Source organism: Schistocerca piceifrons, chromosome 10, assembly GCF_021461385.2.
Source record: "Schistocerca piceifrons isolate TAMUIC-IGC-003096 chromosome 10, iqSchPice1.1, whole genome shotgun sequence".
Taxonomy (NCBI): Eukaryota; Metazoa; Arthropoda; class Insecta; order Orthoptera; family Acrididae; genus Schistocerca; species Schistocerca piceifrons.
The window spans coordinates 37852960-37880233 of record NC_060147.1 but is presented as its reverse complement, the minus strand read 5'-3'; the positions used below and the strand labels follow the sequence as shown (position 1 = coordinate 37880233).

The 27274-nt window shown below is 45.8% G+C and overlaps 1 protein-coding gene and 1 non-coding gene across 2 annotated transcripts in view; both read left to right on the top strand.

Moving 5' to 3' along the window:
- The window catches only part of LOC124718638, a 526059-nt gene that overhangs the window by 48632 nt on the left and 450153 nt on the right, over window positions 1–27274 (top strand). The gene's annotated exons all lie outside the window — the stretch shown is intronic.
- Trnat-cgu lies at window positions 26839–26913 on the top strand. The gene has a single exon. It is a non-coding gene; the product is annotated as a tRNA-Thr (tRNA).

Below are 27274 nucleotides of genomic sequence, written 5' to 3'. Positions count from 1 at the left end.
CACAGTTCCACACAACGTCTTCCTGTTTTCTCAGTTGATCTGTGTTCAGTTTTTCAAGGCCTATCCACTGTGCCAACTTATAACTAAATCTGAGGGGGGTGCGATGGGGAGGTTCCCTTGTCCTACCGAGCGAGGTGGCGCAGTGGTTAGCACACTGGACTCGCATTCGGGAGGACGACGGTTCAATCCCGTCTCCGGCCATCCTGATTTAGGTTTTCCGTGATTTCCCTAAATCGTTTCAGGCAAATGCCGGGATGGTTCCTTTGAAAGGGCACGGCCGATTTCCTTCCCAATCCTTCCCTAACCCGAGCTTGCGCTCCGTCTCTAATGACCTCGTTGTCGACGAGACGCTAAACACTACCCACCACCACCACCCTTGTCAGGCGACAAGTCAGGCGAGTCGGCTGTGGCCGTAGCCTTACTACCAGAGAACGGGGCATCGCGGAGACACAGCACGGCTCGGTCTGCAGCGACCGAGTCCGCGGGAAACAGAAGGGGCGGAGCTCGGCGACGCGTTCGCTGGGGGACCGGCCGTCGCGAGAATAGTGCCGACGATGCGCTGTTTGTACAGCGGCCGCCGCGGACGAAGGCGGTGATTTCTTCCGCAGAGGGCCGGCGCAGAGAGCAATAACTGTCAGTGGGGGTGCGTAATAAAGTCGCCGCGTGGCAGGGGCGGGGGCGGGCCTCTCTGTAATCTCGTTAGGCCGCGCGCACTGCGAGGGGAGCCCCGCACTGGAATAACTGCACTCGGCGCCGACATCGCCCCGTCTGTCTGTGTCTGCGTCTCCATCTGTCTGGTCTTGTTTGTCTCGCGTTGCCCTCGCAGCGCATTCCCTGAGACAGTGCACTCTGTGAAATACAGGCTGTATGAAAAAGAATCATCCGATTTGGCACGTCTGTATGTCTCATACTAATGAATATGTACAGTGCATTTTGCTTTTTGATGTGTAACTGGGTTTTCTCTTTTGATGCTAGGCAATTGTCAGGATGAGCATTACTGCAAAGGGCATTTGATTCTAAAGCGTTATGTCAGGGTGAAAAACACTAAAAAATTACCAGAATGAGATTTTCACTCTGCAGCAGAGTGTGCGCTGATATGAAACTTCCTGGCAGATTTCTTTCAGGAGTGCTAGTTCTGCATGGTTCGCAGGAGAGCTTCTGTAAAGTTTGGAAGGGAGGAGACGAGGTACTGGCAGGAGTAAAGCTGTGAGGACGGGGCGTGAGTCGTGCTTGGGTAGCTCAGTTGGTAGAGCACTTGCCCCCGAAAGGCAAAGGTCCCGAGTTCCAGTCTTGGTCCGGCTCACAGTTTTAATCTGCCAGGAAGTTTCATATCAGCGCACACTCCGCTGCAGAGTGAAAATCTCATTCTGGAAACATCCCCGACGCTGTGGCTAAGCCATGTCTCCGCAGTATCCTTTCTTTCAGGAGTGCTAGTTCTGCAAGGTTCGCAGGAGAGCTTCTGTGAAGTTTGGAAGGTAGGAGACGAGATACTGGCAGAAGTAAAACTGTGAGGACCGGGTGTGAGTCGTCCTTGGGTAGCTCAGATGGTAGAGCACGTGCCCGCGAAAGGCAAAGGGAGTTCAAGTCTCGGTCGGGCACACAGTTTTAATCTGCCAGGAACTTTCACTAAAAAATTACTTTATCTCAACAATATGTGAGCAGGGTGGGTTTTTCGTTGGCTCGGGTAAGAGGTAGAATGAAACAGCATTTTTACATAAGATAACTTTTATTGAAAGAGTTTTACAATGGTTTCCTTACTCGATTGTTCTGGCTGGGAGAGCGGCAGCTGTGTCGTTTGCGAAGCTTTCCGCTGCGGCAGCGGCGGCGTCTGATTACGCGTAGCGGTGTGTATCTCGTGTCGCCGTCTCGCCCAGCTGACTGGAGACGCGCAGCGCGAGGTGGCCCGTTTAATTATTGAGAACGAAGTCGTGAATCGGATGGTGATACCTTGGATGTGGCGTCCCAGTGTTTCTCTTCTCTAAGCGGCCGCGTGTATTGTGCGTCGGCCAGCGGAGTGGCGCGGCGGGGGAAGGCCAGTGTCCCGGACTCGAACAACGGACTCCAGCTTCGGCTATCAGATCTTCATCCCAGCTCTCAGGTGACTGCTGATGTGAGACCGTCTCCTTCTCATCCTCACGAGTCACCCGGGTACGTAAAAATCAGTCATCAAATACCTTTTGGCAGTGAGGCTGTTGCTTGCTATTCCATTACAGTGGCGGACTTGGTGCTTCTGTGTACGATGTAGTCTCTTCCTGCGTGACGGTCTTCAGCACCGACTGAACTGTACTGGCACTGGAAACTACTCCTCTCGGGCCCGTTGCGTATCGCGTATTTACTCAGCTCACTGGAGGTGAACGACTTCACGGACATTGCCTCTTCTGTCATGTTGAAAAGCTTCTCGAAGAATCATCTTAACGTCGGTCATTGGCTCTTGGAATGTAGGCGAGGGCCTTTGATCACATGTGACAACTGAGAAACACGTGAGCCGGTTGGGCGATGCCCTGACGGCTGAATTGACAGCTTCTGCTTATGTGGGGAGGGCGATGGCTTCTCCTGAACATGCTGACTTCACGGTCATTGCCTCTGCTGCTCTGCCCGCTGTTTGCCAGTGTTAAACTAAACTAAGTTTTTCATATATTTTCTAATTTCTACTTCACATTGATTTCACTAATTTATTTACCTAGCTTAAGTACCACTCAGCAGATGAACGGGAAACTCAAAAAGTTTTTTTTTTGTACTATTCATAGGTGTGGTAATTTCCAAGAATGATTGCCTATCGAAGTCGCGGGGTCCAAACGATACATATCGAACATACGATCCTAAATCGATCATGCGACTCTGGTGGCGGGCGTTATGAGTATGTTTATGGTGGTCACAATAGCAACGACAAAAGAAGAGCGTTACAAAAATACTTATAATTACAAAGGAGACGACTTACCTTACTCTCAGTCAGTGTTGTCGTCATGTGAAAGTCCATCTGATGTGTATGCTACGGGAACAATTCCCATTTTGCCATAGCCTCAGTAAACTCTGCAATATCACACAATAGAAGAATTACGCTGGTCTGGATGGATAATTTGGAAGAGTATTCTTCCTGATACGCGTTCGTTTTCTGTAGTGTCCGCAATGAAATTGAAACCGTATTTCAGTATCGAAACTCTTCTTACGAAGTTTTACACACTTCACCACCACGTTCTACACAGTCCCTCTTTTCCTCGTCTGTTATAGTTCAATTCTTTTATCTTGGCGGCTCGCGCATGCCCGCCCAGACGCGGGAGATTGCTGCGTTGCCAGTTTCACACGACGCACGCGCCAAGAGAAGCAGCGCCATAGTATAGTACAGTATAGTTCGGAAACTTACGTTTAGGGGGGAGCTCGCAGTTCATGAAGTAAAGCCAGAACGACCGCATTAACCCTTTAACCCATTAACTTTTTGGCTTTAAAATAAAGCCAAACGCGCCCGGTGTAAATAAAACTTTTATTACAGTCGCGAAAGACGGAATATTTCTCAATATTACATACGACATCTATCTGGTACTTAAATTAAATGAGATATTGTTATACAGTAAATTTTATATGAAATTTAGGTATCTTGTCCACATTTCATTCTCAACATCGTGGCAACTGAAATCGACCATATGGAAAGTATACGTTATGGACTTTTACCTCTGCAAACTCTTCAAAATTTCGTTCAGTGGTTTACTACATTTAATGCTGCACAATAACTGCGTTGAATATCGAAACAAAATTAAGTCATTTATGGGGGGAAGGTATCAGTCAAGAAGATGTGTAAAAATCAAATTTTTGGGCCAAATAATTTTTGTTAAATCGAATGATAAGTGTATTATGCGGGGAGTACGTCTCTGTAGCAGCGAAAGGGTTAATGAAGAGTCAAAGCGCTAGAACTTTTTAAAAAATTACATTCAAACGAATAAAATTCATGAAGTAAGACACTTCGATATTGTTTTTAAATAAAGAAAATATGAAGCACCACACAAGGTTCGAACCCAGAACCTTTCAATTAGCAGCCATATACTTTAACCATTATGCTATCGCAGCTTGTCATTCAACTCTTCTCCACGAGGGCTTTAAACTATCACGCAACATACCGACATAGGAAATAATAATTACCGCTGTTCTTTATTGCGAAAAGGCGGTTAGTGAGAATGATAGAAACACCTTTCCTTGCTATCGCCTGAATTAGGAGGCTTATTGCTTGTTTGATTTAATTAAATAATAGAATATGAAGCAATTGGTGTAAAGAATGCTTTTTCCAAACTTTCTATAAAAGAGAGTCTGCTATCAAGACATTGCTTTTGTTCAATTACTTTATTTATGACTGAAGGTTTCTAAAACTGAAGACACTCGTCCGTGCTCTGCAGTCCAGCTCTGGCAACGTCGCTCTCTGTTCATTGGCTGACTGTGTTTTGTGACGTCAGATGCGCAGAACGAACCTAAACTCGGCTGCCGTCATAAATGACGCGCACTATAGTACTCCATATTTGCGACAAAAAGTGAAACAATTTTCTACGCTGCATAAACATGGCATTACATTCTGCCATGTGAGAGAAACGTCAAGAACACCAGACATCCCACTCAGCAACGACATAAATCGTCTGGGTTTCCCTAGCATCTGTCAAATAATTCGCGGAGGTATGTAATTTAGAGCAAGTAAGGGAACGACGGAAAAAGAGATAAAAATGACGATCACAAATAATTGATCACAACGCCTGCCATCAGAGTCATATGATCGATTTACGATCGTACGTTCGATATGTATCGTTTGGACCCCGCGACTTCGATAGGCAATCATTCTTGTAAATTACCTGTGTTCAATATGCATCCCTTGAAATGCATGGCCAGTGTCAGTGCGGTGTGCAAATAGTTCGCACACTGCAGCGAGCAAGTCTTGAGTTACAGCTTCCACAGCTGCTGTTATGCGATGTCTCAGTTTATTCATAACGGAGGCACACAAATAGAGTCTTTTATAAACCAGCACAAGCAATAATCACACACAGTCAGGTCCAGTGACCTTGGAGGCCAGTAATGTAAGGCTGAATCATTTGGTCCAGTACGACTGATCCATGATTCACTAATCCTTCGATTTAAAGATTCCCGCACCTCAAGATCCCAGTGTGGTGGTGCCCCGTACCGTTGGTAAATGAAGTCGTTCGAATCAGTCTCGAACTGTCGGAAAAGAAAGTTCTCAAGCACATCGAGTTATGTGCTTCCTGTAACAGTGTTCTTGGCAAAGAAAAATGGACTGTACACCTTTTCCCGTGAAACTGCAGAAAACACATTAAATTTTGGAAAGTCCCTCCCATGTTGTACAACTTCATGTGGTTGTTCCATACCCCATATTCTCACGTTATGACGATTCACCTTTTCATTCTTAAATGGAATGTTGCCTCGTCGCTAAACACTAACTGTGGAAGGAAATTGTCATCCTCCATCTTGCCAAAAACGAAATTACAGAACTTCGCACGTTGTTGTTTGTCACCTTCACGAATAGCTTGCAGTATCTGACTTTTGTACGGTTTCATGAGTAAACGTCGACGCAACACACGCCAGACGGACATCAGGGGCCATGTTGAGCTGTCGAGCTGCACGGTGAACGGATTTCTGCGGACTCCTTGTGAAACTATGGGGGATGTGTTCGACGTCTGTGTCAGACACTCGGGGACGGCCCGGCGATTTGCCTTGACACAGACAACCTGTTTCTCGGAACTGTTTATGCCATCGTCTAATGCTCTGTGCTGGAGGAGGATCCACACCGTACCTAGTACGAATGTCACGCTGAACAGTTATTACCGACCCACACTGCGCAAAACGTAGAGCACCATATGCTTTCTACTGTCCCGACACCATTTTTACTAGAACCGAAGTGGGCGCACACTGCTGCAACCCAGCGAGAATCAGTTAAAACTCGAGTGTCTGCAACAGTACGTTGTTCACACGCACACATGTCAAATAACATAATACTTACAGGGTGTTTCAAAAATGACCGGTATATTTGAAACGGCAATAAAAACTAAACGAGCAGCGATAGAAATACACCGTTTGTTGCAATATGCTTGGGACAACAGTACATTTTCAGGCGGACAAACTTTCGAAATTACAGTAGTTACAATTTTCAACAACAGATGGCGCTGCGGTCTGGGAAACTCTATAGTACGATATTTTCCACATATCCACCATGCGTAGCAATAATATGGCGTAGTCTCTGAATGAAATTACCCGAAACCTTTGACAACGTGTCTGGCGGAATGGCTTCACATGCAGATGAGATGTACTGCTTCAGCTGTTCAATTGTTTCTGGATTCTGGCGGTACACCTGGTCTTTCAAGTGTCCCCACAGAAAGAAGTCACAGGGGTTCATGTCTGGCGAATAGGGAGGCCAATCCACGCCGCCTCCTGTATGTTTCGGATAGCCCAAAGCAATCACACGATCATCGAAATATTCATTCAGGAAATTAAAGACGTCGGCCGTGCGATGTGGCCAGGCACCATCTTGCATAAACCATGAGGTGTTCGTAGTGTCGTCTAAGGCAGTTTGTACCGCCACAAATTCACGAAGAATGTCCAGATAGCGTGATGCAGTAATCGTTTCGGATCTGAAAAATGGGCCAATGATTCCTTTGGAAGAAATGGCGGCCCAGACCAGTACTTTTTGAGGATGCAGGGACGATGGGACTGCAACATGGGGCTTTTCGGTTCCCCATATGCGCCAATTCTGTTTATTGACGAAGCCGTCCAGGTAAAAATAAGCTTCGTCAGTAAACCAAATGCTGCCCTCATGCATATCGCCGTCATCAATCCTGTGCACTATATCGTTAGCGAATGTCTCTCGTGCAGCAATAGTAGCGGCGCTGAGGGGTTGCCGCATTTGAATTTTGTATGGATAGAGGTGTAAACTCTGGCGCATGAGACGATACGCGGACGTTGGCGTCATTTGGACCGCAGCTGCAACACGGCGAACGGAAACCCGAGGCCGCTGTCGGATCACCTGCTGCACTAGCTGCGCGTTGCCCTCTGTGGTTGCCGTACGCGGTCGCCCTACCTTTCCAGCATGTTCATCCGTCACGTTCCCAGTCCGTTGAAATTTTTCAAACAGATCCTTTATTGTATCGCTTTTCGGTCCTTTGGTTACATTAAACCTCCGTTGAAAACTTCGTCTTGTTGCAACAACACTGTGTTCTAGGCGGTGGAATTCCAACACCAGAAAAATCCTCTGTTCTAAGGAATAAACCATGTTGTCTACAGCACACTTGCACGTTGTGAACAGCACACGCTTACAGCAGAAAGACGACGTACAGAATGGCGCACCCACAGACTGCGTTGTCTTCTATATCTTTCACATCACTTGCAGCGCCATCTGTTGTTGAAAATTGTAACTACCGTAATTTCGAAAGTTTGTCCGCCTGAAAATGAACTGTTGTCCCAAGCATATTGCAACAAACGGTGTATTTCTATCGCTGCTCGTTTAGTTTTCATTGCCGTTTCAAATATACCGGTCATTTTTGAAACACCCTGTATGATTTTTTTTTAAAGTGGATGATTCTTTTTGATAGATCCTGTACAGCGTCGACCATTAAAACTGCAACACCAGGAGGAATACAAATAATAAAACTTCAGTTACTGTCCGCATACAGCAAGAAGGAAGAGTACGCGAATACACTCAGTGATCGTAAGTGTCCGGTCACCCTTTGTAATTGGACATTGGCGATTAAATCTCATGAAAGGATGAACCGTCAGTGTAAGAGGGCGTGACGAGCATTGTACTGTCAGTAGACAAGCAGTAACGACTAGAGTTGTAAAACTACCGTAGGCTATCACAAGTAAGTTTCCCTAGAAGATTTGCTCACTTAAGACAGTAACCACATCCCTTGTACGAGGTGTGGCTAGAAAAAAACCGGACTAGTACTGGTGAAACAATAAAACGAATGCAATAAGGCTGAAAGTCGCGTGGCCTGTCACGAGACTCTCGCTCCGCCTACTGCCCGAGTTTCATCTGCCTCCTGCACTCAGTCTGCCCGTGGCGTCTGTTTTAAGTAGTTGACGTTTTGTCTGTGCGTCGGAAAATGTTGAGTGTACAGGAAGAACAGCGTGTTAACATCAAATTTTGTTTCAAAGTAGGAAAATCTGCAAGTGAAACGTTTGTAATGTTACAACAAGTGTACGGCGATGATTGTTTATCGCGAACACAAGTGTTTGAGTGGTTTAAACGATTTAAAGATGGCCGCGAAGACACCAGTGATGACACTCGCACTGGCAGACCATTGTCAGCAAAAACTGATGCAAACATTGAAAAAATCGGTAAACTTGTTCGACAAGATCGCCGTTTAACAATCAGAGCAGTGTCTGAGTTAACAGGAGTTGACTTGTTGTCTTATCGAACAAGTTTACCGATTTTTTCAATGTTTGCATCAGTTTTTGCTGACAATGGTCTGCCAGTGCGAGTGTCATCACTGGTGTCTTCGCGGCCATCTTTAAATCGTTTAAACCACTCAAACACTTGTGTTCGCGATAAACAATCATCGCCGTACAATTGTTGTAACATTACAAACGTTTCACTTACAGATTTTCCTAGTTTGAAACAAAATTTGATGTTAACACGCTGTTCTTTCTGTACACTCAACATTTTCCGACGCACAGACAAAACGTCAACTACTTAAAACAGACGCCACGGGCAGACTGAGTGCAGGAGGCAGATGAAACTCGAGCAGTAGGCGGAGCGAGAGTCACGTGACAGGCCACGCGACTTTCAGCCTTATTGCATTCGTTTTATTGTTTCACCAGTACTAGTCCGGTTTTTTTCTAGCCACACCTCGTACGTTATGTGTGTTGTGCGTTAACTAAGTTTCAGTAGGCAGTCAGTGTCTTAGTAGATTCTCCTACAAACCGGAAGCGGTGAACCGTCTAGAAACTGATTGATAATAAATACAGGGCCGCGTAATCTACGCAAAATTTTTGTTCTACATATTTAACAGCGTTTATAGCAAAATTGAAATGGTCAATATGCACTTCAGATTCATGCGAAAATTGTTGATTCGTAATGTGCAACAGAGCGATATGGATTTGAAAATAGAAAAAAAAACAATACATTTATCAAATAGCGCTAAAAAACCATTTTCTCAAAATTTATGGAATAACTGCTCATGGTAATTACTCATGGTAACTGCTCCTGACAATGGTAATGTTACCGTTTTGGTAAAATTAAAAAAAGAGCAGAACAAAAACATATCAGATATTTGTTTTGTACATAAAAGCGCCTTTTCCAAGTTGCACTGTTAATTTATTTTTCCCAGACGTTTCGCCATTTTTTTTTTACTGTAAAAGATCTGCAGTTGGATGCCGGCCGCTGTGGCCGAACGGTTCGAGGCGCTTCAGTCGAGGACCGCGCTGCTGCAGCGGTCGCATGTTCGAATCCCGCCTCGGGCACGGATGTGTGTGACGTCCTTAGGTTAGTTAGGTGTAAGTATTTCTAAGTTCTAGGGGACTGATAGACTTAAGATGTTAAGTCCCATAGTGCTCAGAGCCATTTGAACCATTTGTAACCAACTTGCTTACCTCGCGTCTCGTAATAATATGTCAAGTGGGTAGATTTAAATGCTAAGCGTAATGACAATCGTAAAATCTTAGGATGCCAGCTAATTTTGATTTATTTCACCAATCCCAAAATTAGTAAGACGGTTTCTGGAACCAGTCTATCATTAATATTCGTAGCAAGATTTCCCGTCATTAATTATTAGTTCCAGAGCATCGCAGAAGTCACAGAATCCTTGAAACAATCTTATAATCCACATCGCATCGCACAAATATCTTTTCCCAGGCATCATTAGCAATTAATTCCATCTTTACGTGTTGTACTTCACGCGCTAGTTCTCGTGTTACTACCTCGAAAACCTATCGTAGATTGACCAAAAAGTTATCAGTGCAAGTGACATCATTAGCACGGTTGAAGCTGTATATTAGTATCCAAACAATAAATATAAATAATAAAAGATTCGCCTCCTGGCGCACAGCGTGGTAGGTGAGTCTCCAATATCTCTCTCTGCTCCAGTACGATACTGCTCTCGCTCGCCCGGCCGTTCTCCCCCTGTGTGGCCATCTGGCACGTCTTTGGATGATTCTGCCTTGTGATCCTACCTACTCGCTGGCCTCACGTAACAAAATCTTCTTACACTGTGCATTAAAACATAGCAACAAAAATGTAATAAACGTAGGCAGGGATGAGGCATAAACGCCACACTTTCGAAAAAGTTTTTCTCGTTGACACCTCCTTCAAAATGATGAAAGAAAAGGGGTTTATCACTTGCTGCGTTTTGGTTGTTGCTGCCGTAAAACTTCAGCTTCAAGCACGACGCTTTAACTTATTGCTTCTTACTACTAACCGTATTCGCAACACATTTTTCAGATAGTGTCCACTTATGCCACTGGACGTATGTCTAAAATTACCATTGTACCAAGTATAATCAGAAAATAAAACGTCATAAACATTGAGCTGCGTGAAAAACTTATCATTTCTAAGAAGGCAGCTTAATTTATCCAGACTAAACATGGGAGTTCGATTTATTAAGAGTCGGATGTGGAAGGCTTAGCGGTTTGTACTAACTAGGACAATATCTGGCTTACTGGTTTGTGCTAACTGGGACAGTAATTCATATCGATGTCAGTGGTGGCTTGTAAACAGAAAACCTAGTTATTTGTGTTTGGAGAGATATGTACTGGAAAGGATTCGCTTCTACACTGAAGCGCCAGAGAAACTGGTACAGGCATGCGTATTCAAATATACAGGGCTATTACAAATGATTCAAGCGATTTCATAAATTTACTGTAGCTCCATCCATTGACATGGTCACGACACACTACAGATACGTAGAAAAACTCATAAAGTTTTGTTCGGCTGAAGCCGCACTTCAGGTTTCTGCCGCCAGAACGCTCGAGAGCGCAGTGAGACAAAATGGCGACAAGAGCCGAGAAAGCGTATGTCGTGCTTGAAATGCACTCACATCAGTCAGTCATAACAGTGAAACGAGACTTCAGGACGAGGTTCAACAAAGATCCACCAACTGCTAACTCCATTCGGCGATGGTATGCGCAGTTTAAAGCTTCTGGATGCCTCTGTAAGGGGAAATCAACGGGTCGGCCTGCAGTGAGCGAAGAAACGGTTGAACGCGTGCGGGCAAGTTTCACGCGCAGCCCGCGGAAGTCGACGAATAAAGCTAGCAGGGAGCTAAACGTACCACAGCCGACGGTTTGGAAAATCTTACGGAAAAGGCTAAAGCATAAGCCTTACCGTTTACAATTGCTACAAGCCCTGACACCCGATGACAAAGTCAAACGCTCTGAATTTTCGGCGCGGTTGCAACAGTTCATGGAAGAGGATGCGTTCAGTGCGGAACTTGGTTTCAGTGATGAAGCAACATTTTTTCTTAATGGTGCAGTGAACAGACACAATGTGCGAATCTGGGCGGTAGAGAATCCTCTCGCATTCGTGCAGCAAATTCGCAATTTACCAAAAGTTAACGTGTTTTGTGCAATCTCACGGTTTAAAGTTTACGGCCCCTTTTTCTTCTGCGAAAAAAACGTTACAGGACACGTATATCTGGACATGCTGGAAAACTGGCTCATGCCACAACTGGAGACCGACAGCGCCGACTTCATCTTTCAACAGGATGGTGCTCCACCGCACTTCCATCATGATGTTCGGCATTTCTTAAACAGGAGATTGGAAAACCGATGGATCGTGGTGGAGATCATGATCAGCAATTCATGTCATGGCCTCCACGCTCTCCCGACTTAACCCCATGCGATTTCTTTCTGTGGGGTTATGTGAAAGATTCAGTGTTTAAACCTCCTCTACCAAGAAACGTGCCAGAACTGCGAGCTCGCATCAACGATGCTTTCGAACTCATTGATGGGGACATGCTGCGCCGAGTGTGGGAGGAACTTGATTATCGGCTTGATGTCTGCCGAATCACTAAAGGGGCACATATCGAACATTTGTGAATGCCTAAAAAAACTTCTTGAGTTTTTGTATGTGTGTGCAAAGCATTGTGAAAATATCTCAAATAATAAAGTTATTGTAGAGCTGTGAAATCGCTTCAATCATTTGTAATAATCCTGTAGACATATGTAGACAGGCAGAAGACGGCGCTGCGGACGGCAACGCCTATATAAGACAACAAGTGTCTGGTGCAGTTGTTAGATCGATTACTGCTGCTACAATGGCAGGTTGTCAAGATTTAAGTGAGTTTGAACGTGCTGTTATAGTCGGCGCACGAGTGATGGGACACAGCATCCCGAGGTAGCGATGAAGTGGGGATTTTCCCGTACGACTATTTCACGAGTGTACCCTGAACATCAGGAATCCGGTAAAACTTCAAGCGCCTGGCATCCCTGCGACCGGAAAAAGACCCTGCAAGAAGAGGACCTACGACCTACGACGACTGAAGAGAATCGTTCAACATGACAGAAGTGCAACCCTTCCGCAAATTGCTGTGGATTTCAATGCTGGGCCATCAACAAGTGTGAGTCGATTTGGGCTTTCAGAGCCGAAGGCCCACTCGTGTACCCTCGATGACTGCATGACACAAAGCTTTACGCCTCGCCTGGGCTTGTCAACATCAAAATTGGACTGTTGATGACTGGCCGGACGTTGTGGCCGAGCGGTTCTAGCCGTTACAGTCTGGAACACGAGACCGCTGCAGTCGCTGGTACGAATTCTGCCTCGGGCATGGATGTCCGTGATGTCCTTAGCTTATTTAGGTTTAAGTAGTTCTACGTTCTCGGGGACTGATGACCTCAGCAGTTAAGTCCCATAGTGCTCAGAGCTATTTGAACCATTTGTTGATGACTGGAAACATGTTGCTCGGTCGGACGAGTTTCGTTTGAAATTCTGTCGAGCGGATGGGCGTGTACGGGTGTGGAGACAACCTCATAAATCCATGGAGCCTGTATGCTAGCAGGAGACTGTCAAGGCTCTGTAGTGGTGTGGGGCGTGTGCAGTTAAAGTGATACGGAACCCCTGGTACCTTCTAGATACGACTCTGACAGCCCGACACGCACGTAAGCATCCTTTCTCGTCACATGCATCCATTCATGTCCATTGTACATTCCGACAGACTTGGTCAATTCCAGCAGGACAACGAGCCACCCCAGACTTCGAGAATTGCTACAGAGTGACCCAAGAACACTCTTCTGAGTTTAAACACTTCTGCTGGCCACCAGACTCCCTAGACATGAACATTATTTAGCATATCTGGGATACCTTGCAACGTGTTCCTTAGAAGGATTTATGGACAACGTTGCAGGATTCATGGTGTCAAATCCTTCCGACACTAGTTCAGACATTAGTCGACTGCATGCCACGTCGTGTTGCGGCTCTTCTGGGTGGCCGGCTGGGGTGGCCGAGCGGTTCTAGGCGCTACAGTTTGGAACCGCGCGACCGCTACGGTAGCAGGTTCGAATCCTTAGGTTAGTTAGGTTTAAGTAGTTCTAAGCTCTAGGGGACTGATGACCTCAGATGTTAAGTCCCATTGTGCTCGGAGCCATTTGAACCATTTCTTCTGGGTGCTCGCGGGGAAGGCGTACCATTTCTTTGGCTCTTCAGTCTATTCTCGTGTTGTTTCACTCCTGGCAGTTTTCACTATTAATTATCGTGCAGTCGATAAGGAATCGTGCAGGTAATGTTGGCATTATGCTTACTACCTGAGCCCCCATATTATTCTGTTACTCGCTCCTCTGAACGGGAACGCGTTATGCAGGTCTTGGAGTCACTCGCGTCCATCTAGAAAAGTTTTTACTGAGTTTAACGAAGGCGATGTTGGCCTGATATATTCGAAGATGCCCTTTGGCTACACTGCCTAAAGGATTCTTCTAACAAGGGAACCTCCCCATCGCACCCCCCTCAGATTTAGTTATAAGTTGGCACAGTGGATAGGCCTTGAAAAACTGAACACAGATCAATTGAGAAAACAGGAAGAAGTTGTGTAGAACTGTGAAAAAATAAGCAAAATATACAAACTGAGTAGTTCAAGGGAAGATAAGCAACAATAAGGACGATAGGAACGCAGGGGCGCCGTGGTCTCGTGGTAACGTGAGCAGGTGCGGAACGAAAGGTCCTAGATTCAAATCTTCCATCGAGGGAAAGCTTTAATTTTTTATTTTCAGTTTATGTGACAAACTCTTATGTTTTCATCACTTTTTTGGGAGTGATTATCAGATCCACAAGAAAACCTAAATCGGGCAAGGTAGAAGAATCTTTTTACCCATTCGCCAAGTGTACAAGTTTGGTGGGTCGACAACATATTCCTGTCATGTGACGCACATGCCGTCACCAGTGTCGTATAGAATATATCAGATGTGTTTTCCTGTGGAGGAATCGGTTGACCTATGGCCTTACGATCAAATGTTTTCTGTTCCCATTGGAGAGGCACGTCCTTTCGTCTACTAATCGCACGGTTTTGCAGTGCGGTCGCAAAACACAGACACTAAACTTATTACAGTGAACAGAGATGTCAATGAACGAACGGACAGATAATAACTATGCAAAAATACAGAAAGTAAAATTTTCAGTCGAGGGAAGGCTTGAACCAAGGATCTCTCGTTCAGCAGCTGCTCACGCTACCACGGGACCACGGCGCTCCTGAGCTCACATTGTCCATGATGTTGCTTATGTGGCCCATGGACTATTCAGTTTGTATATTTTGCTTATTTTTTCACAGTTCCACACAACTTCTTCCTGTTTTCTCAATTGATCTGGGTTCGGTTTTTCAAGGCCTATCCACTGTGCCAACTTATAACTAAATCTGAGGGGGGTGCGATGGGGAGGTTCCCTTGTAAGAAATACCAAATTAAGATAACCTGAAGATGCCTAAATAAGGCGAAACGCGTCGTTGAAAAATAAAAAAAAAAATTGCAACCAAGACTGTTTTTAACCAATACCATACTATGTTGTTTAAATGCCATTGCATGTGTTTCCTTCGTGGGCACTGCGACGGCCGCGTTGCATGGGGACGACACCCTAAATGGAAGGGGCATTCCGCCAACGCACATCACGTGACATGTGTCAGGCGGACCGCGCAGTAAACGTCACTTCTCGGCGACCGCGGTGAGAATGCGATCCGACACTGAACGGAGCATAAAGGAACACAACAAGGGGACAAACAGCCGAGGGGCACGGAAGGGGACTGACAGCGTATGTGTGTTTGAGAGGTGTAGGCGTGGGGAGGACCGTCTCCCGGTTTGCCAAACTGCCCCCGCGGCTGTTTTTATTTCGCCGTTATTAGTCTCGGCGGCGATACCCCACGCTGGCTGCATTTCTTTATGGCCACAGGCGGTACACGCCTTGCCGTCATTTCACAGCCGCTGCGTCGGATTCTCATCCATCTGAAATTTGCATACCCTGCTGGCGAATAAAATTGCAGCACCGTGAAGGCAGCTTGCAACAGTCGTCAGATTAGCATTAAGCACCTGCTTCGATATACAAATGATTAGCATATCAGCGCACTCACAAAGTAGGTACAAGTACTGTATCTACACTACTGGCCATTAAAATTGCTACACCACGAAGATGACATGCTACAGACACGAAATTTAACCGACAGGAAGAAGATGCTGTGATATGCAAATGATTAGCTTTTCAGAGCATTCACACAAGGTTGGCGCCGGTGGCGATCCCTACAACGTGCTGACATGAGGAAAGTTTCCAACCGATTACTCGTACACAAACAGCAGTTGACCGGCGTTGACTGGTGAAACGTTGTTGTGATGCCTCGTGTAAGGAGGAGAAATGCGCACCATCAAGTTTCCGACTTTGATAAAGGTCGGATTGTAGCCTATCGCGATTGCGGTTTATCGTATCGCGACATTGCTGCTCGCGTTGGTCGAGATCCAATGACTGTTAGCAGAATATGGAATCGGTGGGTTCAGGAGGGTAATACGGAACGCCGTGCTGGATCCCAACGGCCTCGTATCACTAGCAGTCGAGATGACAGGCATCTTATCCGCACGGCTGTAACGGATCGTGCAGCAACGTCTCGATCCCTGAGTCAACAGATGGGGACGTTTGCAAGACAACAACCATCTGCACGACGACGTTTGCAGCAGCATGGACTATCAGCTCGGAGACCACGGCTGCGGTTACCCTTGACGCTGCATCACAGACAGGAGCGCCTGCGATGGTCTACTCGACGACGAACCTGGGTGTACGAATGGCAAAACGTCGATTTTTCGGATGAATCCAGATTCTGTTTACAGCATCGTGATGGTCGCAGCCGTCTTTGGCGACATCGCGGTGAACGCACATTGGAAGCGTCTATTCATCATCGCCGTACTGGCGTATCACCCGGCGTGATGGTATAGGGTGCCATTGGTTTCATGTCTCAGTCACCTCTTGTTCGCATTGACGGCACTTTGAACAGTGGACGTTACATTTCAGATGTGTTACGACCCGTGGCTCTACCATTCATTCGATCTCTGCGAAACCCTACATTTCAGCAGGATAATGCACGACCGCATGTTGCAGGTCCTGTATGGGCCTTTGTGGATACAGAAAATGTTCGACTGCTGCCCTGGCCAGCACATTCTCCAGATCTCTCACCAATTGAAAACGTCTGGTCAATGGTGGCCGAGCAACTGGTTCGTCACAATACGCCAGTCACTACTCTTGATGAACTGTGGTATCGTGTTGAAGCTGCAGGGGCAGCTGTACCTGTACACGCCATCCGAGCTGTGTTTGACTGAATGCCCAAGTGTATCAAGGCCGTTATTACGGCCAGAGGAGGTTGTTCTAGGTACTGATTTCTCAGGATCTATGCACCCAAATTGCGTGAAAATGTAATCACATTTCAGTTCTAGTATATTTGTCCAATGAATACCCGTTTATAATCTGCATTTCTTCTTGGTGTTTTAATTTTAATGGCCAGTAGTATATATTGTATCAGGAAACAGCACGCAACGGGTTTCTCATTTAGAATCACATTTAAATGGTTTGTTTATTTGTGAGAAGATCTCGATGCGCCTCGTGTATAGTTTATGACCGTCACGCGAATATGGAATCGATGGCTTCAGGTGAGCCGTGATCAGTGTCGTGCAGGATCTCTGCGGCCCCTCGTGACTAGCGCCCGAGAGGACAGACATATGGGTCGCTCGCATAGCAGCGTGCTCGAAGTCCGAAATGAGGTTCTTTGTAGCAAGACGAGTACCACACGGACGTATCGAGCTTCTCACGAACGCAGCAACAGGGAGTGGAGAGCCAAAAGTGGTTCGCGAAACGACAACATTGGAGAATGCAGCGGCACAAAGTCGTCGTTTCAGAAGTATCCATGTGTGGAGACTCCGAAGAGAACGAACGTGACTATATCGTCATACGGGCCAAGCATATTGCGTGATGATATGGGGTGCTATTGTCTACACCATCACTACTGCGAGGGTCATTCAGTAATTAAAGAGACAAATTCGTCTGGGGCAAAAATAAAACTGTTAGTAAGGCAAGTTTGGAACTTTTATGGCTTTAAGTTGGCATCACTGGGATGACCCATGATCAGCTGATGTATCAACATTGTTTTGTTTATAACCTCAAAAATACATTTCAAGATGGCGAGTGCGCTTGAAACGTCCACATTAGATGAACAACGGTCTGGTATTCATTTTTTACTTGCTGGAGGCGAGAAACCAATGAATGTATACTGTAGAATGTCTGAAGTTTATGGTGAAGGTTGTATGAATCGTGCAAATTTTTACAAGTGGGTAGAGCAGTTCAAAAATGGCTGCGACTCAGAGACTGACGAACACCGTTCTGGCCGACCAGTTGGAGTTTCAACTCCCTCACTTGAGAGTCGAATTGATGACATTATTTGTGCCGACCGCCGTGTGACTGTGGAAATGATAGTTGATAAGGTTCAAATTAGTACTGTTACAGTTCATAACATTATCTGTAACAAGCTGAAGTACCGCAAAACATGTGCAAGATGCGTCCCAAAGGAGTGGACGCGGCTACACAAGGAAACAAGGTTGAGAGTGTGCACAGAGCTAAAGGAACGTTATGAAAGAGAGAGTGAGCACTCCCTCAACAAAATTTTAACTTGTGATGAATCATGGGTTCACTATTATGAGCGAGAATTAAAAAGACAAAGCATGGATTGGAAGCACACCAACTCACATATCAAGAAAAAATTCAAAACCCAAGGATCAGCAGGAAAAGTCATGTTGACGGTATTTTGAGATGCTGAAGGTCCAGCTTTTTGTGATTATCTCGAAGAGCTGCACACAATGAAGAGCCAATACTACTCGGATTTGTTTTTAAACTAGGTGAAGTCAGCCGTGAGAGAGAGACATCGTGGATGTCAGAGGAGAGGGGTGATTCTCCAGCAAGACAACGCACGTCCTCATATTGCTCAACTAGCGCGTGAAACCATCGACAAAATGAGCTGGGAAGTACTGCCTCATCCCCCTTACAGTCCTGCTTTAGCACCTAGTGATTTCCATTTCTTTGGTGCACTGAAGGAGGCATTACGTGGGAAGAGGTTCCAGGACAACGAGGACGTGAAAAAGTTTGTGGGAAATTGGTGCAAAAATGAAGATAAAGAGTTCTGTGCAGCCGGAATAAAAAAAGCTTGTAGCCCAGTGGAACAATTGCATAAATGTTCAAGGGGATTATAGTAAAAGTATTCTTTTGTAAAGGCCCTTTTTTCCAGACCAATTTCTATCTTTAGTTACTGAATGACATTCGTAGTTGGCATAGGCAGTAAGAGGCGTTACATTTGTGAAGCGTTACGCTGGTGGTTGTGCCCTATCTTTGAAGTCTCAGCACTGCAAGACCCTATGTTGCGCGCGCTGCCCCAACCTGCGTCCACACAGACAGTGTTCGACTGTTGTTGCCGTACCTTGTATCGATCGCTCTCTGATGAAGAGTGCTCAAGAAACAATCGGAGGAGTGGTCTGTAAGTCACTTATTTCTTCGATGGATTTTATTTCCTTCGGTTCCGCCCAATAAATCTCTTCCTGGCATCTGCGTTTCTTGCTGTTCTGTTTCTACATCTACATCTACATTGATACTCCGCAAGCCACCCAACGGTGTGTGGCGGAGGGCACTTTACGTGCCACTGTCATTACCTCCCTTTCCTGTTCCAGTCGCGTATGGTTCGCGGGAAGAACGACTGTCTGAAAGCCTCCGTGCGCGCTCTAATCTCTCTAATTTTACATTCGTGATCTCCTCGGGAAGTATAAGTAGGGGGAAGCAATATATTCGATACCTCATCCAGAAACGCACCCTCTCGAAACCTGGCGAGCAAGCTACACCGCGATGCAGAGCGCCTCTCTTGCAGAGTCTGCCACTTGAGTTTATTAAACATCTCCGTAACGCTATCACGGTTACCAAATAACCCAGTGACGAAACGCGCCGCTCTTCTTTGGATCTTCTCTATCTCCTCCGTCAACCCGACCTGGTACGGATCCCACACTGATGAGCAATACTCAAGTATAGGTCGAACGAGTGTTTTGTAAGCCACCTCCTTTGTTGATGGACTACATTTTCTAAGCACTCTCCCAATGAATCTCAACCTGGTACCCGCCTTACCAACAATTAGTTTTATATGATCATTCCACTTCAAATCGTTCCGTACGCATACTCCCAGATATTTTACAGAAGTAACTGCTACCAGTGTTTGTTCCGCTATCATATAATCATACAATAAAGGATCCTTCTTTCTATGTATTCGCAATACATTACATTTGTCTATGTTAAGGGTCAGTTGCCACTCCCTGCACCAAGTGCCTATCCGCTGCAGATCTTCCTGTATTTCGCTACAATTTTCTAATGCAGCAACTTCTCTGTATACTACAGCATCATCCGCGAAAAGCCGCATGGAACTTCCGACACTATCTACTAAGTCATTTATATATATTGTGAAAAGCAATGGTCCCATAACACTCCCCTGTGGCACGCCAGAGGTTACTTTAACGTCTGTAGACGTCTCTCCATTGATAACAACATGCTGTGTTCTGTTTGCTAAAAACTCTTCAATCCAGCCACACAGCTGGTCTGATATTCCGTAGGCTCTTACTTTGTTTATCAGGCGACAGTGCGGAACTGTATCGAACGCCTTCCGGAAGTCAAGAAAAATAGCATCTACCTGGGAGCCTGTATCTAATATTTTCTGGGTCTCATGAACAAATAAGGCGAGTTGGGTCTCACACGATCGCTGTTTCCGGAATCCATGTTGATTCCTACATAGTAGATTCTGGGTTTCCAGAAATGACATGATACGCGAGCAAAAAACATGTTCTAAAATTCTACAAGAGATCGACGTAAGAGATATAGGTCTATAGTTTTGCGCATCTGCTCGACGACCCTTCTTGAAGACTGGGACTATCTGTGCTCTTTTCCAATCATTTGGAACCCTCCGTTCCTCTAGAGACTTGCGGTACACGGCTGTTAGAAGGGGGGCTAGTTCTTTCGCGTACTCTGTGTAGAATCGAATTGGTATCCCGTCAGGTCCAGTGGACTTTCCTCTATTGAGTGATTCCAGTTGCTTTTCTATTCCTTGGACACTTATTTCGATGTCAGCCATTTTTTCGTTTGTGCGAGGATTTAGAGAAGGCCGTTCTACATCAGATCACTCCGGGCAGCTGTCGTAGTGTATGAGAGCGCACTCAAAGTAGTCCCTCCGATTTTTTTATGTCAAAACTCTCAAAGCTTTTTAAATAAAGCAAACGTAATTAACATTCTACACCTTCATTCTTCAACTTAACATATTTATTTCTCAGCAAAGTCACTCTGGCGACGAACACATTTCTCCCAAGGAGATACCAGTTTGTTGGTGACGTCACTGTTGAATGTTTGACTTTGTTGACGGAACGGCGACCTTACCTCTGCTTGCACCGCGTCACTACTACCATAGTGAAGTCCTCGAATGTGTTCTTTAAGTTTTGGAAACACATGAAAATCGGATGGGGGCAAGTCGGAACTGCATGGAGGACGTTGCGGGCAGGGAAACCAGAACGACTGATTGTTGCATACACTTTATGGTGAAAAGTATCCGAACAATACTTAAAAGTTTGTGGCGCCCTCCATCGGTAATGCTGGAATTCAGTATGGTTTTGGCCCACCCTTAGCCTTGAGGACAGCTTCCACTCTCGCAGACATACGTTCAGTCAGGTGCTGGAAGGTTTCTTGGGGAATGGCAGCCCATTCTTCACGGAGTGCTGCACTGAGGAGAGGTATCGATGTCGGTCGGTGAGACCTGCCACGAAGTCGGCGTTCCAAAACATCCCAAAGGTCTTCTATAGGATTCACGTCAGGATTCTGTGCAGGCCAGTCCATTACAGGGATGTTATTGTCGTGTAACTATGTAGCATTACACGAGTATGTCCAATATAGTCGGATCTACTTTGCGTCATGTGAGTGTAGGGGAGTCGAAGCAAGTGGTTACCCATGATGACGTCATATCAATCTGAGTTTTTTCTTATACATATAATTCATTTCTAAATTTTATTGATTATTTGCAGATTAAAGAATTTAATTATGTACACGATTTGATAGGTAATGAGTTTTAATGAGATAGATATTTATATATATGTTTTGACGTAACAAATCACCTTGTTGCATTGTGCATGATATGTTTTCTCTTTATAAGAACTACACGTGTTGCTCGTGTGAGCGATTAAGTAGTCGTCGAGTGCAGATCTGCTGTAACTTTCGTGAATGGGCATAGAATTGTTAATGTACAACCCGCAGTTGATTTAAAAATTATTCTAGCAAACCACGGCCCTTCTTTGGTGCAAACAAATCGCGCTCGAATTCTCAAATATCGGCGCGCGGATTAAGATACGCGGCTGGATATCGGGCGCTATCGTCGCGTGTAGGATTCAGTAACATTAACCTCAATTTACGGACATTAGCTTGATAATTACTAGCAAAGACTTATATAAGTGGCATAGTAATCGTCTTGATGCTTAAAGCAAGCGAGAAGCGATTTACTGTCGGGATACGACAAATACTAATCATTGCATAGTCAGCTTGTTGATACGTTGCTTAGCAACTCATAAACGGACAGTGATAGAATTACTGAAACGATCTATTAAGTATCAATGACCACTACATACACATCAGAAACTAATTACTCCAACTGTATTCTGGATTGGGTGAGTTTTTTTTATTTCAGCTAACTGGTATTAATAAACTTCTTTCAAGGTTGAAACTTTATCAATGGTATCGCGCTCATTCATTTCAGTAGGACGATAGATAGTACTAGCTACATTTACAGTTTTAAAAGAAAAGAGAGCACATACCTGTTTTTTTCTTTTGTTCGTACTTCAGTCGTCAGTCTTCTCAAACCAGAGGCCCGAGTGATGCTCCCTCACAGCACTACGATATCGTGAACCACCACACACGTGTCACCCCGTATCACTACATTTCTGCATTGAAAACCCTGAGATATAGCCGCGGTACGAAGAAAGAAGGTGAAAGATCAGCGAAAGAAACGGAGCAAAGAGAGAAGGGGAGGTCACAACCACCCCGCCACAGGCCGTGCATTATGAATAGATCCTCGATCGTGTTGAAGGATGCAATCGCCATCCCCGAATTACTCTTCAACAGTGAGAAGCAAGAAGGTGCTTAAACCAACAACGTAGGCCTGTGCCGTGATAGTGCCACGCAAAACAACAAGGGGTGCAAGTCCCCTCCATGAAAAACACGACCACACCATAACACCAACGCCTCCGAATTTTACTGTTGGCACTACACGCGCTGGCAGAGGACGTTCACCAGGCATTCGCCACACCCACGCCCTGCCATCGAATCGCCACATTGTGTACCGTGATTCGTCACTCCACTCAACGTTTTTCCACTGTTCAGTCGTCAGATGTTTGCGCTCCTTACACCAAGCGTGGCGTCGTTTGGCATTTACCGCCGTGATATGTGACGTATGAGCAGCTGCTTGACCATGAAATCCAAGTATTCTCACCTGCCGCGTAACTGTCATAGTACTTGCAGTGGATCCTGATGCAGTTTCGATTTCTTGTGTGATGGTCTGGATAGATGTCTGCATATTACACATTACGACCCTCTTCGACTGTCGGCGGTCTCTGTCAGTCAACAGACGAGGTCGGTCTGTACGCTTTTGTGCTGTACGTGTCCCTTCACATTTCCACTTCATTATCACATCGGAAACAGTGGACCAAGGGGTGTTTAGGAGCGTGGAAATCTCGCGTAAAGACGTATGACACAAGCGACACCCAATCACCTAACCACGTTCGAAATTCGTCAGTTCCGCGGAGCGCCCCATTCTGCTCTCTCACGATGTCTAATGACTACTGAGGTCTCTGATATTGAGTACCTTGCAGTAGGTGGCAGCACAGTGCACCTAATATGAAAAACGTATGATTTTGGGGGTGTCCGGATACTTTTGATCACATAGTGTATGTCTTACCGTTCGGTTGTGTTGTCGCATTGTCATGCTGAGTGAGAGAGTGCAGCCGGCCGAAGTGGCCGTGCGGTTAAAGGCGCTGCAGTCTGGAACCGCAAGACCGCTACGGTCGCAGGTTCGAATCCTGCCTCGGGCATGGATGTTTGTGATGTCCTTAGGTTCGTTAGGTTTAAGTAATTCTAAGTTCTAGGGGACTAATGACCTCAGAAGTTGAGTCCCATGGTGCTCAGAGCCATTTTTGAGAGAGTGCACCATGCGTTGACGAACGTTTTCTGCAATTAGAAACTAGACTGGTTAGAAACCCGATTACAGCACGTTGTTTCTCACGCACCAACATAGATACGTTACACACGGACATGTTACACGCTGCAATTCGGAGCCCTCTTAGGGCAGAGGTTTGCAACTTGAGTCAGCGAAGCGGAAAACTTGGCCGCGTAATACGCGTGGCATGCAATACCTCAGCCGATATTGAGAACATAATAAAAAATTAGGATGTATTACTTTTCATGACGCCCTCGTATTTTACGGTTGTTACTGTTTCCAGTGACTTGTCTGCTACTCGAGCAGTAATGAATATTGTGGCGTTCTTATGCGCAGTGCGTGACATTCACGTTGAGGGTGAACTCCGGTGTCTGCATCAATCATCAATGCTATGTTGGTCTTCCTGCATTTCGTACAGTGTTCTAGCGGGATATACCGTGCATAATACGAGAAGCTTAGCTTTTGACAAATTTGGCCTCACTACGCTTGACAGTAGGAGGCTAAAATAACGGTAGTATGATGTAATCTACAACCAGACTGCAGTTAGAAGAGTTTGAGGACGTGAAAGGTCCAAAATGGCTCTGAGCACTATGGGACTCAACTGCTGTGGTCATAAGTCCCCTAGAACTTAGAACTACTTAAACCTAACTAACCTAAGGACATCACACACATCCATGCCCGAGGCAGGATTCGAACCTGCGACCGTAGCGGTCTTGCGGTTCCAGACTGCAGCGCCTTTAACCGCTCGGCCACTCCGGCCGGCGACGTGAAAGGGAAGCTGTAGATGAGGACGGACTGATGCAGGATTGTGGTGTCTTCCCGTTGTTATTCAAGATGTACATTGAGCCTGGAGTTTAGGGAAGGATGGAGAAACTTGGAATCAGAATTAAGGTTAAGGAAGAAGATGAAAACTTTGAGTTGCGCTAGTGACATTGTAATTGTGTTAAGAGACAGTAAAGGATTTGGAAGAGCGAGTGGATGGACTTCATAGCGCTGTGAAAAGAGATTATAACTTTAAAATGAAGAAAAGTAAAAGAGTGGTAATGAAATGTAACCGAGGCTGAGGGAATTAGATAAGAATATGGACGCTAATACGAGGCGTGTTTTTTAAGTAACTACCGTTTTGCCACACCGCGGCCGCAGCGCACTGACGCCATTACAGTGTGATTCTTCCTTGTTTACGTTGTGTACTGAGTGTTTAAGATGCCTCCGATAATCGTGAGTCCCGCCGTCTGTGAAGTACGGGCTGTTATAGGATTTCTTAGTCCTAAAGGCCTAAAAGCGATCGATATTCATCGTGAGATCTGTGCAGTTTACGGAGAAAACATTATGAGTGATGGAATGGTAAGAAAGTGGGCGAGAGCATTTAAAGATGGCCGCACAAATGTGCACGATGAACAACGGAGTGGGCGTCCTTCGGTCGTTAATGAAAGTTTGGTGCAGGAAGTGGACAATAAGGTGAGAGAAAACAGACGCTTTACGATTTCCTCCTTGCGGGATGACTTTTCTAATGTTTCTCATAGTGTTTTGTATGGCATTGTAACCGAGCACTTGAATTACCCAAAATTGTGCGCACGTTGGGTACCGAAAATGTTGACGGATGTGCACAAATCCAAACGTTTAGACAGTGCATTGACTTTTCTTGAGCGGTACCACAACGACGGTGATGATTTCTTAAGCCAAATTGTTACGGGCGATGAAACATGAGTGGCCTATGTCACATGAGAAACAAAGCAACAGTCCGTGGAAGTTGAACAAGGGCATCGTTTTGCTGCAAGACAATGCCCGTCCGCATGTGGCGGATCAGACCAAAGATTTGATCGCATCTTTTCGATGGGAAACTCAAGATCATCCTCCGTACAGCCCCGATCTTGCGCCCAGTGACTACCATCTGTTCCCGCACTTGAAGAAACACCTGGGCGGTCAGCGTCTTCGTGACGATGACGAAGTCAAAAGAGTGGTGATGCAGTGGTTAACAAGTCAGGCGGCAGGCTTGTATGAGGAGGGTATTCAAAAACTGGTACAACGTTATGACCAATGCCTCAATATTAACGGAAATTATGTAGAAAAGTAGATTATGGTACAGGTTTTCATGTAAAAATAAAATTATTGAGATATCTTGGCACGACTTTTTTTCAAAACGGTACTTACTTAAAAAACACACCTCATAGTAACAGATCAGTTTTGGTGTTCCGACAGGAAAACAACTGACAGTGGCGAAAGTAGACACGATATAAAGTGCAGGGTGTGTATAATTAAAAAAAAAGAATCATTTCTATGAAAATGAGAAATTTATTAGAATCCGGTATGACTTTTAAGTATTCGGAAGTGTTTTCGTAAGGAGTGTGGCAGTGTACGGATAGACACAGCATATAGATGGCTCATCGATAACGACAGTCATGGATGGCATCGAAACGAGTAAGGAGACGACTAGAATACGCAAGGGGAAGATGAGGAGAATAGATTATGCTGAAATATGATGCTGCAGAGAAATGCTGAGGATTAGATGGGTAGATCGAACAAGTAATGGAGAGGTAATGGCGATATGTCTGATTCCAAATATTTTTAAAGATATCTCAAGTCCTACTGCGTAGCGAGTTCGAGTCTCGGTCGGGCACACAGTTTTAATCTGCCAGGAAGTTTCATATCAGCGCACACTCCGCTGCAGAGTGAAAATCTCATTCTGGAAACATCCCCCAGGCTGTGGCTAAGCCATGTCTCCGCAATATCCTTTCTTTCAGGACTGCTAGTTCTGCAAGGTTCGCAAGAGAGCTTCTGTAAAGTTTGGAAGGTAGGAGACGAGGTACTGGCAGAAGCAAAGCTGTGAGGACCAGGCGTGAGTCGTGCTTGGGTAGCTCAGTTTGTAGAGCGCTTGCCCGCGAAAGGCAAAGATCCCGAGTTCGAGTCTCGGTCGGGCACACAGTTTTAATCTGCCAGGAAGTTCATATCAGCGCACACTCCGCTGCAGAGTGAAAAATCTCATTCTGGAAACATCCCCCAGGCTGTGGCTAAGCCATGTCTCCGCAATATCCTTTCTTTCAGGAGCGCTAGTTCTGCAAGGTTCGCAGGAGAGCTTCTGTAAAGTTTGGAAGGTAGGAGACGAGGTACTGGCAGAAGTAAGGCTGTGAGTACCGGGCGTGAGTCGTGCTTCGGTAGCTCAGTTGGTAGAGCACTTGCCCGCGTAAGGCAAAGGTCCCGAGTTCGAGTCTCGGTCGGGCACACAGTTTTAATCTGCCAGGAAGTTTCATATCAGCGCACACTCCGCTGCAGAGTGAAAATCTCATTCTGGATTTTTAAAGATATCTCAAGTCCTACTGCGTAGTGTGGGAGTGTTGTAGGCGCGGTACAGCCGTACGGATTTCTGGCCAGGCAGGGCCAGGCAGCCAGGAGCCAGCCAGGCAATTAGCAGGAGACTTTGCGCCCCGAGGCTCTCGCCTGCAGAAAGTCCCCCCCCCCCCCCCCCACACACACACAGACACACACACTGCTCAGCCATCCCCCGCGGCGGGCGGAAGAGGGAGGAGAAACGGGGAGTCCCGCAGAATGCTGTGAAGCGACGGCAAGGCGCGCGCCGCTGGGTG